The following is a 17,977-nucleotide window of genomic DNA, read 5'->3' on the forward strand; positions in this document are numbered from 1 at the left end:
TGTAGTTATTATTGTGTATCTTTTCAGTCTCCCTGAATCCTGCACCTGTGAGAGGAATTTTGGACAGAAGCATTGGAGCCATTTGGGGATTCCCTCAGATCTAATATTTTGTTGGCTGTGAATTGTACCCCATTATGTGCTACACTGCACTTTATTTCCCACATTTGGCACTTTTAGTGATATTTCCTCCAACAGACACAGGGAGCCATGCTTGGTATTCTTTAAAGGGAACAAATAGATGAGCTAATTGTTTTAAATGCCCCCAATGAGATAAGTGGCAGGATGCTGGAACTGATCATCTAATTACCTATTTGCTATCACAGAGAAGAGGAAAATCCATCCATAATTAATGTTTAGAGAATGGAAAAGTTGTCATCTTAAACCAAGGTAAAATATAATAATCACATTGAGGACTTTTTGCAGAAAAAATATAAATTATTTGCTAGATATTGGGGATTGGCTGCTTATTTTTTTTCTTAATTGTGTGTTGGCACCTGTGACATGTATAGTACTACTGAAGTATTTGTCTGGAATTCAGTTCTGGTTTATAAGCATTTTCATTTACAGAACTTTGGATGCCGTTCCACTTGATGTCAAGAGAAGAATACCTAAAGAGTCCTCAGTCTGGGGCCAGTCACTTACCTATTAAGCATGCAACTCACTTGTCTGAAGAGGGCAATGGCAAGGCAGTCTCACAGACTAAGCAAGCTATGATATTAGTTATAAGGAAAGTATGACAATATCCTATGGGGTGTGCACAAGGAGAGTATCTTCTGGGATATGGCTAAGCCTGCAGAACAACAGACCTTTATTTCTAGTGCATATGTATTTTTCATGAATAGGAATATTGTGATTAATTCAGAGGAAAGAGAGAAGTTATTACAGACTAGAAAAGAATTTGGAAGCAAAATGTGTGCATAAATGGTTTGTTCATTTTCTCATTTTGTGTCAATTTCTTGACAATTCTTGTTGATCAGTTAGTGGATGTGCTGAGTAAACATTAAATAAGATGGTTATTATTGTATTGGTAATATTGGTAGTATGCTCTTTTAGCATAGAGATATCTCAGTGTCTTCTCTATCTTTAAACTCATCACTGCCAAAGTGAAAGTACTTTTCCATGGGCTCACCTTGGCTCACCTACAGAATGATTTGGGTGTGGTCTAGAGAGACAGTGGTCAAGGACAAAGCTTAGAGTATTTAAGTCTGATAAATAGGCTTTCATACACAGGCAAAGTTGACATTGCATCTTGACATGGACCAGTGTAACCTACGAACAGTAAGGGACCATGTAATATGTCATTGAAAACTAGCCACTTTTGAGAGTTAAAGAGGTACATCTTTATTAATTCACCAGGATAGAGGCAGCCCCAGGCAAACTGGAATATATTATTATACTATCTAGGAGAGTACATTAGCATTTGAAGCAGTAATGAAGTATTTATTAGTCTGGCCCTGTTTTCTTGCATATAAATTCTTTTTTTTTTTTTTTTTTTTTTTTTGAGACGGAGTCTTGCTCCGTAGCCCGGGCTGGAGTGCAGTGGCCGGATCTCAGCTCACTGCAAGCTCCGCCTCCCGGGTTTACGCCATTCTCCTGCCTCAGCCTCCCCGGTAGCTGGGACTACAGGCGCCCGCCACCTCGCCCGGCTAGTTTTTTGTATTTTTTAGTAGAGACGGGGTTTCACCGTGTTAGCCAGGATGGTCTCGATCTCCTGACCTCGTGATCCGCCCGTCTCGGCCTCCCAAAGTGCTGGGATTACAGGCTTGAGCCACCGCGCCCGGCCGCATATAAATTCTTATGATGAACTGGGAACCTTCCAGGTTTGATGTGGTTAGATGGGGTTTGAATTTTAGAGACTGTGGGTTCTGGTCAGCTGTGTTTCTCACCACACCTGAGAAAGGACCAACTTTTGATATAATTGGCATACCAAGATTTGAACACACACATGCACACACACACACACACACAGACAGGAGTGGAGAAGAATGGGGAGAGCAGGCCTTAGGTAATGGGACAAGCCTCTAGCGGTTATATTCCAACTGCAGGTGCAACTGTAGCACTGCTAAACCAGGACCTACTAAGTCAGCAAGATATGATATTAACAAAGATAAGTTTCCTTTCCATTGTCAAAGCCAGGTCACTCAGTGCTTTATCTGTCTTATGTGCATCTGGCTTGTGTGCTTCAAAATCTTAAAAAGTATCAAAGCTCCCAAACTGTGGTTATGGCTGTGGAAGGTAGAATCTGGTATTAGTAGGAATTTGGATTTGTTATGAGAGCCAGGACAGGTATATCCAGAACCTCAAATTGCAAATGGGGGTACAGGCCTAGTTGAAAACATGTATTTAAAAAAAAACAAAAACAAAAACAAAAACAAAAAAAACTAATTTCTAAAAGTCCACAAAGCTACCACTGAAGGGGAAAAAAATTGTTTCCAGCCCCACTCACAATTATCGTTCCCAGCCCCACAAATACTTGTTCCTATTTGTGACAAAAAGGCAAAAAAACACCTAAAAGGATGTAAGAAACCATTTATCTGCCATCCCATCCAATTTGACCTATATAATTTTATCTGGAAGAATAACACTTGGTAATATTTAGGCCAGATCACACCGCAACAGCCTTCTCCTATAATAGAATCATTAGTGTAATCAATGAAGTCCTATTGATGACCTTTTATATGCAAAGTACTTGGGGAAGCAAAAGAGAAAACCTCCGAGCCCTGTATGCAAAGGGCTTCCAATCTCCTGAGTTGCCATTAGTTGTACTCCAGAGGCTGACAAGGACTTGAGAAAGATACGGAAGCCAATTGGATTTCCTGTTAGTAGATGTAATAATCATCTTCTCCAAACAAGAAAAGTTGTGAAAACAATGTGAATTCTGCCAAGTTCAAAGAAGTTAACAGACAATTATGTAATGACATAAAGCATAGAATTTGATAACAATGAGTTTAGAGCCAGAAGGGGAGATGCTTAAAATAAATTAGAAAAAAACAAGTGAAATTAAAGTACTGAGAGAAGTTAGCTCTAATCTTAGTGAAGATTTCAAACATCAGTGATTAAATGGAAACTGGGGTAAACCCATGAGACTGCATGGGGTCTTTGTGGTGGAAGCAACTACATAAAGAGCTGAGATGTCTACTCTAGAGCCTAGGAAAAATGGTCTTTGAGGTTCTGTAGGCTTTCAGTGTTGAGATGGTTACCCCAGATTACTCAGTATGATAATTAGTGGGTAAATTCTTTTTTGGACTTGGGATCACTATAATTAAGAACATAAACAGTAAAGGTAACAAAAAAATCTTAGTTATTAATATGTTTTCTTGACCAGGTATAATTGGTGTGTATTCAAGTGATTAAAATGTAATGATTATGAAAATTTTGGTGTATTAGACTATCTACCAGACTTACTTTGTGAAACCAATTTGAAATATATGCTTAAGTAGTGGACTTAGACTAGTGATTTTAAATTGAAAGCCTTAGGGCACTTTTACTAATATAAATCATGTTGAAATGCTAAGAGGAATAAAGTCATTATACTTGTAAGTACAATTGGTGAAACTTATAAGAATTAACTAAGTATTGAAAAAAGATTTTGTTTGTTAGGCAAAGTACCTTAAAAAGGGTTGATTACATGTCTAAATCTAATTTAAAATATTTAAATAAATGTATTTAACTTTAAAAGTCCCTATAAAAAGTAACTTTTAAAATTTAGTAGATTTATGAAAGGAATAAGATTTTTAAGATGTACTTTAAAGATTAAAGATAAACTAAGTTTTAAAAATGCATAACAGGCAAAAATTCTTTTTCTTTTCTGTGCAGTAAAATTACCATCAATGATACAAGAAAATTTATGTCGGCAGTTAAGAGAATAACAAACACCTTGAAAATTTTTTTTAAAGGCACAATGATACATTAGATATCCCAATGCATAGTTGATAGCAAAATAAATTATGCAGACAGTAAAACTGTGGGTTTAAGGGAAAAGACAGCTCACTGTGGTCTAAATTGTTCTGGTAAAGTTCAATTAAAATGTATTAAATTACCCTCAGCTTCATCCTCATGAATTGAGTTGAATAGACCTTTAAAATTTGTGTTATATGGTGATGATAAAGGCACAGAGGTAACTTATCAACAATGCTTTGTTTAGAAGTGAGAAGTTCTCTCACATGAAAGTTTCTGAAAATGTTATCCTTTCTTTAATGTGAAGATATCAGTATGTTTTATTGATTTATGCTTTTGTATTTATTGTTCTTTTAGTGTGGAAATGGGCACCTTTGACTGAACCATGTTTCTTGCTCGGTATTGAAAAATGACCTCATTCCTTTGTAAGTATTAGTCACATTTTAATGGGGACATATTCAACGTTTGTACAAGAACTCCCGAATCTTCTGAAAGCATTATCATCACACATGGGTGAATTTCAATTAGCGATGGTGCCACCAATTCAGTGTTCTTCCTATATTATGATCACAGATAAAGGTGAGTTTTTAGATGGTCAGTGACTAAAGACTTTGAAGCAACTGATGTCACTTGCTTTCCATTTGTATCCTTTCTGCTCTTAATTGTTGCTTCTGCTAGTAAGCAAGATGTATTATCCAAAACCTACTAGGCTTTGAAAATGCAAGCTCTTTTGCTATGCATTAATATGATCATTTCTCTAAGTTAATGCATGATCATTACTTCCCACTTGGCACATGGGAAAATGTAGCACAGGCAGAACTAGGGTTTGAAGTCAAACCTCAAAAAAGAAAAAAAAATAGATTTTGCTCTTCTGTAGAAAAGAAGTAAGGGCTGCAAACAAAACAAAAATAACTCTTGAGTTGTATTTGGAAAATGGCTGCTAGGCAGTCAGAATTTCTTGAGCACTTGGACTGAAGATGGTCATATAGTATGAGATGTTTGCTTTTTCCATTCAGACAGAATGTGGTTGAAACATGCTTTCAAATGTCATTCCAAGTATGGCAGAGGTGCAGACCAAGGAAATCCTTTAGAATCCATTAGGTTGCTTTTAAGATTCCCCCCTGCCACTTTACCTATCTGAAATTATTTTCTCCACTGTCAACGGGAGATAATAACACCTATCTTGCACGATTGTTGTGTAAAGCAGTGATCACAGTGCTGATATGGAGCAGGTACTCAATAAAAAGAAAGGGTTTTGAATGTTAATGAGAAAAGTTAAAACCTGCACAGACAAGCAACAAGCAACAGACTCTTCCCTGAGATTTATTTTCCTCATCTGTAAATACAGTAACAGGACCTTATTCTTTGGGTTGTAGTGAGGATTAAATCAATGAAGCACATGAAAATATGTTGCACAGAGCCTGGGTAATTCTAAGTGCTATATGAAGCTTTTTTCTCCTTTTCTTCAGTTACAGATTTGGGCAATAAATGCTTTCCTGGCAGATTAGTGCTTGTGTTTTAGATTTCTAAATTTAGAAACATTTTAATAATACCTTAAATAGAATAAAACAGTATTTTCAGAAGAAGTAGGTGTGTAATGATTGGTTTGCATTTTGTGGCAAGTTAAATTAGTGATCTAGTAGCTTGGAAATTCAGGCTATGCCTATTGTGTGGGAGAAACAATCTCACTGGTAAAACAGAAGAAAAAAGAAATTGAGAGAAAAATACAATCTACCATCAATTAAGAGTCAGTCTTGGGCAATGTGAACTGGAGAACAGATGTATTGGCTAACAACTGCTGAAAAGGCATTCGAATAACGTCTTGATCAGCAAAGCTAAGTTTATTAAGGTTTAGGGTAGTAAGGGAAAGCCCCTCCTTGACAGACTTGGTAGTATCTGATTGGGAGTGTTTTATAAAATGCAATGGTTCTTTTGATGGCAGGCCACATCACAATAATAATCAGATAGATGAAAGGCAGAACTTTTTGTTACTTACAGCCGAAAAGAAAGATCACTGTCAGGCATGGGTACTTAGGAGGTAGTTTCCCAGGACGGGGTAATAGCAAGCTAGAGCTGTAAGACGCAGTGTAAGTATGGCAAACAGGATAGGTTCAGTTAGGTTTTGTGGGTTCCCTGTGGATTGGCTAATTTGAATAATTTTCTGAGTTCTAGGACATAAGAACTGTCCCTAGTTGTCTGATACCTGGCCCTCGGGTCATTAGCACAGGTTCATAGTGGCCAGGAGGATGAAGTATGAAGCCCCAATAAGGAAGTGATTGGAGTATGGATATAACCAGCTGCTCAAGAAGGAGAACTGTCTGAACTTAAGTTAGGGATTGAAAACTGAATCAAGACAGCCTTTAAAAAACAAAACAACAACAACAAATACAGGAAAACTTTATTACAGGAAGATATCGGAAAAAATGTATTAAGTATTGAGGTCTGGGCTCATGTGGCTTAAGACGTGTTTTTCATGGCAAGGACTGATTGAGATTGGGCAAAGTTCATAACTTAATAGCGCAATATTGGAGGAGCATAGAGAGCTAAGGCCCTGGAAATAGATCTTGATAAATTGTTGCTCGGCAAGCCAGCTGCTTGTCCAGGTGAACAATCTACAGATTTCAGACGGGAGCTATTTCCCTGAATGAGACAACTCTTTACCTGCACACAATGGTCTTTAGGAATTTCCTGAAACAGTAAAGTTATTCATTAGACTCTTTTTTTCTCAGGCTAGAATTTTTTGGAATAAATAGAAAAATTACATGGACACAAGTATTCCCAGCTATAAGTCCTGATGGTTAAGCAGCATGGATTCAGATGGTCGTAGTTTTCAGAGGAAATAGTAAGACTTCTACACATGAAATAATAGCAAACCCACAAAAGAGTAATATATATGCTTATTAATATATAGGAAAATAGATCAGAGTATTTTAAATATTTACACACATGTTAAAGTGTATATTCATACATGATATTCTGTAATACAGAACTTAAAGCTAGAGGATTTAAAGGAAAAGTAGATTAGGCAATGTATCACAGTTGAAAGAGCATTAGAATGAGAGAAAAGAAGCAGACTTCAAGCCTAGCCTGATCTTAACTTGCCACTAAGATGATGTTTCTACTTGGGCAAGTCACTGATAGAGTTTTAGGTCAAGAACTGGACCACTTTTGTTGTTGTTGATTGTTTTTGTCTTCTTTGCAACTATAGTGCAGTGCTTAGCATAATATTAATGATCAGCTAATGTTTGCTGAATCAGAGAATGAATTTGATAGAGAAATGTTCATGGAAGACATGTGTATTGACCTGGGCAATAAGTGGAGTAGAACTGGGAAGAAAAAAGAGAAAGCATTCCAAAAAAAACAAAAACAAAAACAAAAAACAGAATGCGAGTGAATAAAAAGGAGATACTTTTATAGGACAATGAAACATTAACATTTCCCAAATCTGTGAGGAATTAATAGTAGAGCTGGTAAGGTGAGGGAGGTCACAAGAAATGGAAGACCTGAAAAATAAGGAATTTATATTTGATGGGTATGATAGTAGTTCTTCAACTTTTTCCATGAAGCATTCCTAATGACTGATGGATGTAGCCAGCTTTTGTGGTCCCAGAAGAAAACATGGAAGGATAATGGTAAGCCCAAAATTTCCACAAAGTTTCCTGTTTTATGTTAAAATTTATGTCATATTTGCATTCTACCTTATAATATATCTGTACTAGTTTTGTTGTAAGAATAGTAAATTTCCCCAAATCCTTGCATTAAAATATCACTCTATAAATTTACATTATCTTTTTTGGGTAAATTACTGTCCCTACCCTGACTTCCTTATCCCAGTTATGCCAATTTCTATTTGAGAACCACTTGAAAAATTTAGTAAAAGAATGATATAATGGAAACAAGGTTTAAAAACACCAATCTATAAATATCTTTTTGTAGATAGGTACATGCAAAGAAGAGCATTTGTTTAGGCAGGGGAATCAGAAGATGTCTGATGATTCAGTTGGGTGGTAGCAAGGACAGTGAAGGGGTTGGCAAATTACAGCCCAGCCCATGGGTCAAATTCTGCGTTTTGTAAATAAAATTTTGGAAACAGCCATGTGAACTCATTTACATATTGTTTATGATTGTTTTAAATACTGCAATATAGAGTTGAGTGTTGCAACAAAGACCAAATAGCCTCCAAAGATACAAATACTCACTTTTAGGCGATACAGAAAAAGTTTGCTGGCTCCTGGTTTAGTTTAAAGTGATGCCAGTGGGATTAAAAAGGAAAGCAATCCATATGAAAAAAATTGTGAAGAAGGAGTTGCTAGATAACCCCCCCAAAACAAAAACCTGCTTTGTGATTTATAGGATACAGGATTTGAAAGAAGTAGAATACTTACACTTTATCTACTTCAAAGGCAACTTGAAGCTTTCAAGCCTGGGTAACTCAGAAAATTTTGTGTCCTTGGCAGACACAGGGTGAAAGAGAGAAAAGCCAGTTTAGGGGTGCTCAATCTTACATGTTGATTCTGAGGTGACAGATTAACTCCAAAAAATGTCTAACAGCATGCTGCACCTATTGGAGTGTAACCTGAATGCAAGATGATGACAGGGGTATAGATTCAGAAGTCATCAACAGAAGATGTAACTGGAGTCATTTTCACTAGCAGAAGAACAGTCAATATACTTAATGGTGAAAGAAAAAAAGGCAAAGAGGTGGTTGATGAGATCCATGCGTTGAACAGGGTAAAAAGAGACTAAATGCCTATTTATACTCACGACAGCCTCCAGCCTGCCATCTAGTTTGTCTGGTTGTCCTTTGATTCTCCATCAATTAAGTATACAAATAAATTGGCCAATCCTTATGAATTGTGTTGAGAAAACAGAATAAAGGATTTAAAACACTTTTGTAGCTCCAAAAATAAAAAGAAGTACTACAGGCAAATTCTAGGGGTTATGATTATTATCCAGGAAAATCAGCTATGCCTCAGATATTATAATACTATGGGTCAAATTATGCTTTTTGTGAGTGCAGTGAGCTGTATAATATATGATTCTAGCTATAACTTGACCCCAACATTAAGAATGTGATTCTATGACATTTCCTTAGGGCAAAAGGAATGGAGTGAATATTAGAAGGGTTTATAGCTTGTTAGACTTTGTCAGACTTTAATTTAGTTATACAGTTAAGATATCTGTTTTAATGTATGATAAAAGATCTGAAGATTATCTGATATTTTAGGGAGTATATAAATGAACTGTTTACATTATCTTTAACTCAGAATTGGTAGGATCATCATGGACTGAATTAACACCCATTCCTCCCAGCAACTCTCATCTTCCTTTGTTGGGCCATGATGAAGCAATCACCACGCCCACTTCCTCCTGTTCTGGCCAATGACTTGCTTCCACTCAAATAACACAGATTTGATATTCAGTTTCCTAAAAGTAGAGAATGGGAAAGTCAGAGCCAAGTTGGAAGACTTACACTTAATGTTTTCGCTCATTTTGTAATTAATTACGCTGCTCAAGACCAATTGAGATAAAGAATAAAAAACTATCAGCTATTTTTCTGAGGGGATGGATAAGCAAACATGAATCCTTTCTCTCTACATAGTTGGCTGACATTAATCAACTTACATAATCTTGAAGACCAATATATGTGCTTTTATGATATTCTTACAGTGAACCTTTGGTCACTGGCATTTTTTATGTTATAAAAATAAAGAGAAGTAGAGTATGGATGTAGGAGGAAAAAACTGATGCAGTTTAGAAAGCTCATTAAGAAAATAAGCTTTATTATTAATCTGCCAAGATTGATTCTGAGGTGAAATAATGCTATTAACACTGTCTTGAGTAATCAATATTTATCCTGATTCTTCTAGCCAATCAGGAAGAAAATAGATTAACAGAAAATAAAACACCAACTTCAAATATAATAAAATGCTGTAGCCATGTCTATGTGGTTTTGCTGAAAGTCACCAGAAAATGTGCTTTAAGAAAGAGAGAGAATAGAGGAGGCATCTGTCTTCCCCAGACATCATGAGGTTTAAAACTCTTCCACCAGCCATGGGCAAAAAAGACATTACTCAGTCTATCAGCAACTACATTCAGCTGTGGATAAATGTGACCTAAAATAGTGACTTAAACAAATTAGAATTTTATCTTTTCATGTAGCGAAAAGTTCAAAGAAGTTAGCAATCCTGGCCTGCTGTGTGACTCCGTAATGTCATTAGGACACAGAGCCCTGCTTCCCTTCAGCCACTGTAGTATATGGCTACTGTCTCATGGTCAAAAACTACCACTCTCTTCTCCACTCTTGCTCTTCTCTCCTGTGACTGGCTCCATAAGCATGTTTCAGAAAGGAGAAAGGGAAAAAGGTGTGGAAATGGCCATGCCAGCTCAGTCAGACCCTCTTTTTAAACGCTTTCCCATTGTTTACATCTAGTTGAATAGAACTATGACAATGCTATAAGACAACCACTAGCTGCTAAAGGAAGTTGAGAAATTGTTTTAGTCTAGGCATATGGTCACCCTGAATAAAATAAGGATTCTATAGAAAGAAAGACAGAGGGAATAGACATTGAATGGTAGCTAACCATCTCTGTCAAAAGTGCAAATTTAATGTCTCTAATACTACTCAAGATGACACCGCTTCGTTCAGATGCTGTAAATCTGATTTTGATACTTCTAGGTATGGTCCATAGGTAAAGAACCTGGCATGTTGTGAGTTTATACACAGGAGTTTTTTCTCTTATAGAATCCATACAAAATGACAGTATAAAGAGTTCTGGGATGGAGGAAGAAAGAAAGAATTAAAAGAGAGAAATGACTTCAGAATCTCTCTTGCTCAGCTAATGCTACAATCATTCTTTCTCCTGACTGTTTTTTTTTTTTTTTTTTTTTTGAGACGGAGTTTCACTCTTGTTGCCCAGGCTGGAGTGCCATGGCGCGATCTCGGCTCACCACATCTCTGCCTTTTGGGTTCAAGGGATTCTCCTGTCTCAGTCTCCTGAGTAGCTGGGATTACAGGTATGTGCCGCCACGCACAGATAATTTTGTATTTTTAGTAGAGACAGGGTTTCTCCATGTTGGTCAGGCTGGTCTCGAACTCCTGACCTCAGGTGATCCACCTACCTTGGCCTCCCAAAGTGCTGGGATTACAGGCATGAGCCACTGCATCTGCTATCCCCTGACTCATTCTTTTCACCTTTCTTCATTGGAAAAATCTGGGGTCAAAACTAGAATAAAGAGAAAGTGGACAGACATCTGGTTCCTTCTTAAATGTGGAATATTCCAGAGAATCTTAAGCCTTTCTTTCATTTTATGGCAAATCTATACTATAATATACTCCCACTTTCAAGCACTATCAAAGATTCTGGAGTTAAATGAAGTTGCTACTTTTGGAAGAAGAGAGCAATTCTGATTAATTTTTTAAAATAAATTTATTAGAACAGTTTTAAATTTACATAACTATTACAAAAATAGTACAGACAGTTCCCATGTACTCATACCCAGATTTCCCTATTATTAACATCTTACATTACTGTGGTATATTTGTTACAATTAATGGAGCATTAATTGGTTCCTCTTGGCTCTGGTAGTTTCTTAGACTGTCCTTGTTTTTGATGACCTTGACAACTTAGAGGGATACTGGTAAGGTATTTCACAAATGTCCCTTACTGAGCTTTATTAGACGTTGCTTCATTGAATTTTGATGATGAAGACCACAAAAGTGAAGTGCCATTTCATCACATCATATTTGTGAGTTTTGATCTTGACCAACAGGCTGAGATAGTACTTGTCAGGTTTCTCCACTGTCAAGTTACCCTTTTGCATCTCATACTCTTTAAAAATAAGGCACTATATGCAGCCTACACTTATGAGTAGAGAATTATGCTCAGTATCAAAAAATTAAAAAAAATCAAAATCATACCAAACATATAAACAGTCCACAGTGGAATACAAATATAAATCAATGCCAAGAAAATCTCTCAAAGCCACATAACTACATGAAAATTAAACATTTTTCTCCTGAATGATTTTTGGGCAAACAACAAAATTAAGGCAGAAATAAAAACATTCTTACGAATAAATAAAGACAGAGGCACAACATAGCAAAATCTCTGGAATACAGTCAAAGCAATGTTGAGAGGAAAGTCTATAGTGCTAAAGTCCTACCTCAAATGCTAGAAAGGTTTCAACTTAATGATCTAACATCATACCTAGAAGAACCAGAAAAAAAAAAAAGAACAAACTAGCGGAAGAAAAGAAATAACTAAAATCAGAGCTGAACTGAATAAAATTTGATCCAAAAATCCATACAAAAGTAAAGGAGCCAAAAGTTGGTTGAAAGTTGAAACAAGATCAATAGACCATGAGCTAGATTAACAAAGAAAGAATATCCAAATAAGCACAATCAGAAATGACAAGGGTGACATTACTAATTCCAAAGACATATCATAGATGCTCAGACACTATTATAAACATGTCTATGCACACACACTAGGAAATCTAGAGGAAATGGATAAATTCCTGGAAACAAATAACTTTCCAAAGTTGAATCAGGAAGAAACTTAAACACTTAACAGACCAATATTGAGTTCCAAAATTGAATCAGTAATAAAATACCTACCACCCCAAGAAAAGCCTTGGACGAGATGGATTCACAGTCAAATTCTACCAGACATTCAAGAAAGAACAGGTAATTATTCGACTAAAGCTATTTGTATTAGTCCATTTTCATGCCACTGATAAAGACATACCCAAGACTGGGCAGGAGGTTTAATATGGACTTATGTTTCACGTGGCTTGGGAAGCCTCACAATCATGACGGAAGACAAGGAGGAACAAGTCACATCTTACATGGATGGGATCAGGCAAAGAAAAAAAAAAAAAAAAAAAGCTTGTGCAGAGAAACTCCCCCTTAAATACCATCAGATCTCCTCCCACCATGTTCCTCCCACAACATGTGGAAATTCAAGATGAAATTTGAGTGGGAACATAGCCAAACCATATTACTCATTACCACATTACACCCCGGTCTCTCCCAAATCTCATGTCCTCACATTTCAAAACCAATCATGCCTTCCCAACTGTCCCCCAAAGTCTTAATTCATTTCAGCATTAACTGAAAAGTCCACAGTCCAAAGTCTCATCTGAGATAAGGCAAGACTTTTCCACCTATAAGCCTGTAAAATCAAAAGCAGGTTAGTTACTTCCTAGATACAATGGGGGTACAGGTATTGGGTAGATACACCCATTCTAAATGGGAGAAATTGGCCAAAACAAAGGGGCCACAGGCCCCATGCAGGTCCAAAATCCAGTGGGGCTGTCAAATCTTAAAGGTCCAAAATGATCTCTTTCAACTCTATGCCTCACAACCAGGTCATGCTTATGCAAGAGGTGGGTTCCCATGGTCTTGGGCAGCTCTGGCCCTGTAGCTTTGCAGGGCAGAGCCTCCCTCCCAGCTACTTTCATGAGCTGCTGTTGAGTGCCTGTGGCTTTTCCAGGTGCACGGTGCAAGCTATCAGTGGATCTACCATTCTGGGGTCTGGAGGACCCTTCTTCTTACAGCTGCACTGGGCAGTACCCCAGTAGGGACTCTGTGTGGGAACTCTGACCCAATATTTCCCTTCTGCACTGCCCTAACAGAGGTTCTCCATGAAGGCCCCACCCCCGCAGAAAACTGCCTGGGAATCCAGGCATCTCCATACATCTTCCGAAATTTAGGCAGAGGTTCCCAAACCCCAGTTCTTGACTTCTGTTCACTCACAGATTCAGCACCACATGGAAGCTGCCAAGGCTTGGGACTTGCACCTTCTGAAGCCATGGCTCAATTTCTATATTGACCCCTTTTAGCCATGGCTGGAGCAGCTGGGTTGCAGGATGTCAGATCCCTGGGCTGCACACAGCAAAGGGACCCAACACAAGGGCCTGGCCCTAGAAGCCACTTTTTCTTCCTAGGCCTCTGGGCCTGTGATCAGAGGGACTGCCATGAAGGCCTCTGACATGCTCTGAAGACATTTTCCCCATTGTCTTGGGGATTAAAATTCTGATTCTCGTTACTTATGCAAATTTCTGCAGCCAGCTTGAATTTCTCCTCAGAAAATATAATTTTCTTTTCTATTGCATTGTCAGGTTATAAATTTTCTGAACTTTTAGGCTCTGCTTCCCTTACAAAACTGAATACCTTTAATAGAACCCAAGTCACCTCTTGAATGCTTTGCTGATTAGAAATTTCTTCTGCCAGATGCCCTAAATCATCTCTTTCAAGTGCAAAGTTCCACACATCTCTAGGGTAGGGCAAAATGCCACCAGTCTCTTCGCTAAAACATAACAAGAATCACCTTTGCTCCAGTTCCCAACAAGTTCCTCAACTCTATCTGAGACCGCCTCAGCCTAGATTTCATTGTCCATATCATTATCAGCATTTTGGTCAAAGCCATTCAACAAATCTCTAGTGTTCCAAACTTTCTCACATCTTCCTATCTTCTTCTGAGCCCTCCAAACTGTTTCAACTTCTGCCTGTTACCCAGTTCCAAAGTTGCTTCCAAGTATTTGGGTATCTTTTCAGCAGCAGCTCACTCTACTGGTACCAATTTACTGTATTAGTCCATTTTTACACTGCTGATAAAGACATACTCAAGACTGAGCAATTTACTAAAGAGGTTTAATATAGACTTACAGTTTCAAGTGACTGGGGAAGCCTCACAATCATGGTGGAAGGCAAGGATGAACAAGTCACATTTTACATGAATGGCAGCAGTCAAAGAATACAAAAGAGCATGTGCAGGGAAACTCACCCTTATAATACTATCAGATCTCATAAGACCCATCTCCCACCATGAGAACACCATGGTTGAGACATGCATCCATGATCCAGTTACCTCTCACCAGGTCCCTCCCACAATAGGTGGAAACTCAAGATCAGATTTGGTTAGGGACACAGCCAAATCATATCATATTCCCCCCCAAAATCAAGGATAATAGATTCCTCCTTAGTGCTTTGTACAAAGCCAGGATCATGCTGATACCAAAACCTGGAAAAGACAGAACAAAAAAAGAAAACTATAGGCCAGTATTCCTAATGAACCATAGATGCAAACATCTTCAAAAAATACTAGCCAACTGAATTCAACACACATCAAAAGGTTAAATCACCATGATGAAGTAAGCTTTATTCCTGGAATGCAGGGTTAGTTCAACATATGCAAATCAATAAACGTGATTCACCACATAAAATTAAAAACCACATGACCATCTCAATAGACGTAGAGAAAGCTTCTGATGAAATTCAACACTCCTTCATTATAAAAACCTTCAAGAAACTAGGCATCGATGGGACATATCTCAAAATAATAAGAGCCATCTATGACAAACCTGTGGTTAAGATCATATTCAATGGGCAAAAACTGGAAGCTTTCCCCTTGAGAACTGTAACAAGACAAGGATGCCCACTCTCACCACTCCCGTTCAGCATAGTACTGAAAGTCCTAAGCAGAGCAATCAGACAAGAGAAAGAAAAGACAAATAGGAAAAGAAGAAGTCAAACTACCTCTCTTCATGGATGATATGATCCTATACTTTGAAAACACTGAAGACTGTATCAAAAGGCTCCTGGAACTGAGAAAAAATTTCAGTAATGTTTCAAAATATAAAATCAATGTACAAAAAATGAGTAACATTTCTATATACCAATAACATTCAAACTGAAAGCCAAATTAATAACACAATTTTATTTACCATAGCTATGAAAAAATAAAATATCTAGGAATACATCTAAGGAAGTGAGAGACCTGTGCGTGAACTATAAAATACTGCTAAAAGACATAGATGACAAAAACAAATGCAAAAACATTCTATGCTCATGGATTGGAAAAATCAATATTGTTAAAATGGCCATAGTGCCCAAAGCAAACTACAGATTTAATGCCATTCCTATCAACCTAGCGATGTAATTTTTCACAGAAATACAAGAAACTATAATATTTTAAAATTCTTATGGAACCAAAGAAGTTCCCAAATGGCCAAAACAGTACTAAACAAAAAGAACAAACTTGGAGGCATCCCATTACTTGACTTCAAACTATACTATACTATAAGGCTACAGTAACCAAAACAGCATGGTTCTGTTACAAAACCAGACAAATAGACCAATGGAAGGAAATAGAGAACTTTGAAAAAAGCCACACATTTATAACCACCTGACCTTGACAAAGTTGACAAAAATAAGCAAGGGAAAAAGGACGCTCTATTCAATAAATGGTGCTGGGTTAGCTGGCTGGCCATGTACAGAAGAATGAAACTGGATCCTTACATTTCACCATATACAAAAATTAACTCAAGAGGAATTAAATATTTAAATGTAAGACCTCAAATTATAAGAACCTTAGAAGAAAATGTAGGAAACACCACTCTGGACATTGACCTTGGAAAATAATTTATGTCTAAGTCCTCAAAAGCAATTGTAACAAAAAATAAAATTGACAAGTGGGGCCTAATTAAACTAAAGAGCTTCTGCTCAGTAAAAGAAACTATCAACAGCATAAACAGAAAATCTATAGAATGGGAGAAAATATTTTCAAACTATGCATCTAACAAAGATCTAATATACAGAATCTATAAGGAACTTAAGCAACTGAACAAGAAAAAACTAATAACCCCATTTAAAAATGGGCAAAAGACATGAACAGACACTTCTCAAAAGAGAAAAGACATGCAAGTGACCAAGAAACATATGAAAAAATGTTCCACATCACTAATCATCAGAGAAATAGAAATCAAAAGTACATGAGATACCATCTCACACAAGTTAGAAAGGTGATTATTAAAAAGTCAAACAAACGAACTATCACGTAGATGCTGGCAAGGCTGTGAAGAAAAGGCAATGCTTATACACGGTTGGTAGGAATGTAAATTAATTCAGTCACTATGAAAAGCAGTTTAGAGATTTCTCAAAGAACTAAGTATTACCATTTGATCCAGTGATCCCATTACCGAGGAGTGAGTGAGAGTGTGTGTGTGTGTGTGTGTGTATATGTGTATATACACACACACATATATATATCCAAATCTTTCTACCACAAATACACATGCACTTGCATGTTCATCACAGCAGTATTCACAATTGGAAAGTAATGGAATCAACCTAGGTGCCCATCAATGGTGAATTAGATAAAGAAAATTTGGTACATATACACCATGGAATACTATGCAGCCATAAGAATGAATGAAATCATGTCCTTTGCAGCAACATAGATGTAGCTGGAGACCATTAATCAAAATAAATTCATGCAGAAACTTAAAACCAAATACTGCATATTCTCACTTATAAGAGGGAGCTAAACTTGGGTACTCATAGACATAAAGGTGGCAACAATAGAAACTGGGGGACACTAGAGGGGAGAGGGAGATAAGAGTTGAAAAATTAACTATTAGGTACTATGCTCAATACCTGGGTAACAGAATCATCCATACCCCAAACCTCAAAATCACACAATATACTCAGGTAACAAATCTGTGCATATATTCCCTGAATCTAAAATAAAAGTTGGAAAAATAAATAAATAAAATTAAAATTATCAACCACACACACAAGATAATTATGTTCTTCTCTATTGGAGCATAAAGTTACTTACATAAGCTCCTTTTCCCCCAGCCCATTAAGTGAGATTATGTCATCCATTTGTAATTCAGTTAGATTGTTTTGTCGTATTTTGCATTCCATTTTGGAATTTCTTTGACTACCAAAATGACATTTTAAAATTAAATTTGTATCCATTACAGTTTACTTTTTGTGTTATAAGTATTTTGAGACTTTGACAAAGGCAGAGTGTCATAATACTCACAATCATAGTCTCTAAGAATAGTTTCACAACCCCCAAAATTCCCCTTTGTATCACTATTCAACTTCCCCTAAACTCCTGGTGACAACTAATATTTTTACTGTCTCTAGATTTTCCTTTTTCAAAATATCATATAATTTGATAATATATATGTCACAGCTTATTTATTGCTTCCCCTGATTGAAGGACATCTTGGTTTCTTGAAAGTTTGGCACTTACAAATAAAGATGCTATAAATATTTATATGC

At 36.9% G+C, this 17,977-nt stretch overlaps 1 long non-coding RNA gene across 1 annotated transcript in view; it reads right to left on the reverse strand.

The window, feature by feature from the left end:
* LOC103877074 overlaps positions 1-17,561 on the reverse strand; it is a 77,941-nt gene extending 60,380 nt beyond the window's left edge. The window contains exon 1 of the long non-coding RNA XR_001894299.3: positions 17,523-17,561. This is a non-coding gene — a long non-coding RNA (uncharacterized LOC103877074). The remainder of the gene's footprint in view (positions 1-17,522) is intronic.
* Between the last annotated feature and the right edge of the window lie 416 nt (positions 17,562-17,977).

This window comes from Papio anubis, chromosome 14 (genome assembly GCF_008728515.1).
Source record: "Papio anubis isolate 15944 chromosome 14, Panubis1.0, whole genome shotgun sequence".
NCBI classification, from domain to species: domain Eukaryota; kingdom Metazoa; phylum Chordata; class Mammalia; order Primates; family Cercopithecidae; genus Papio; species Papio anubis.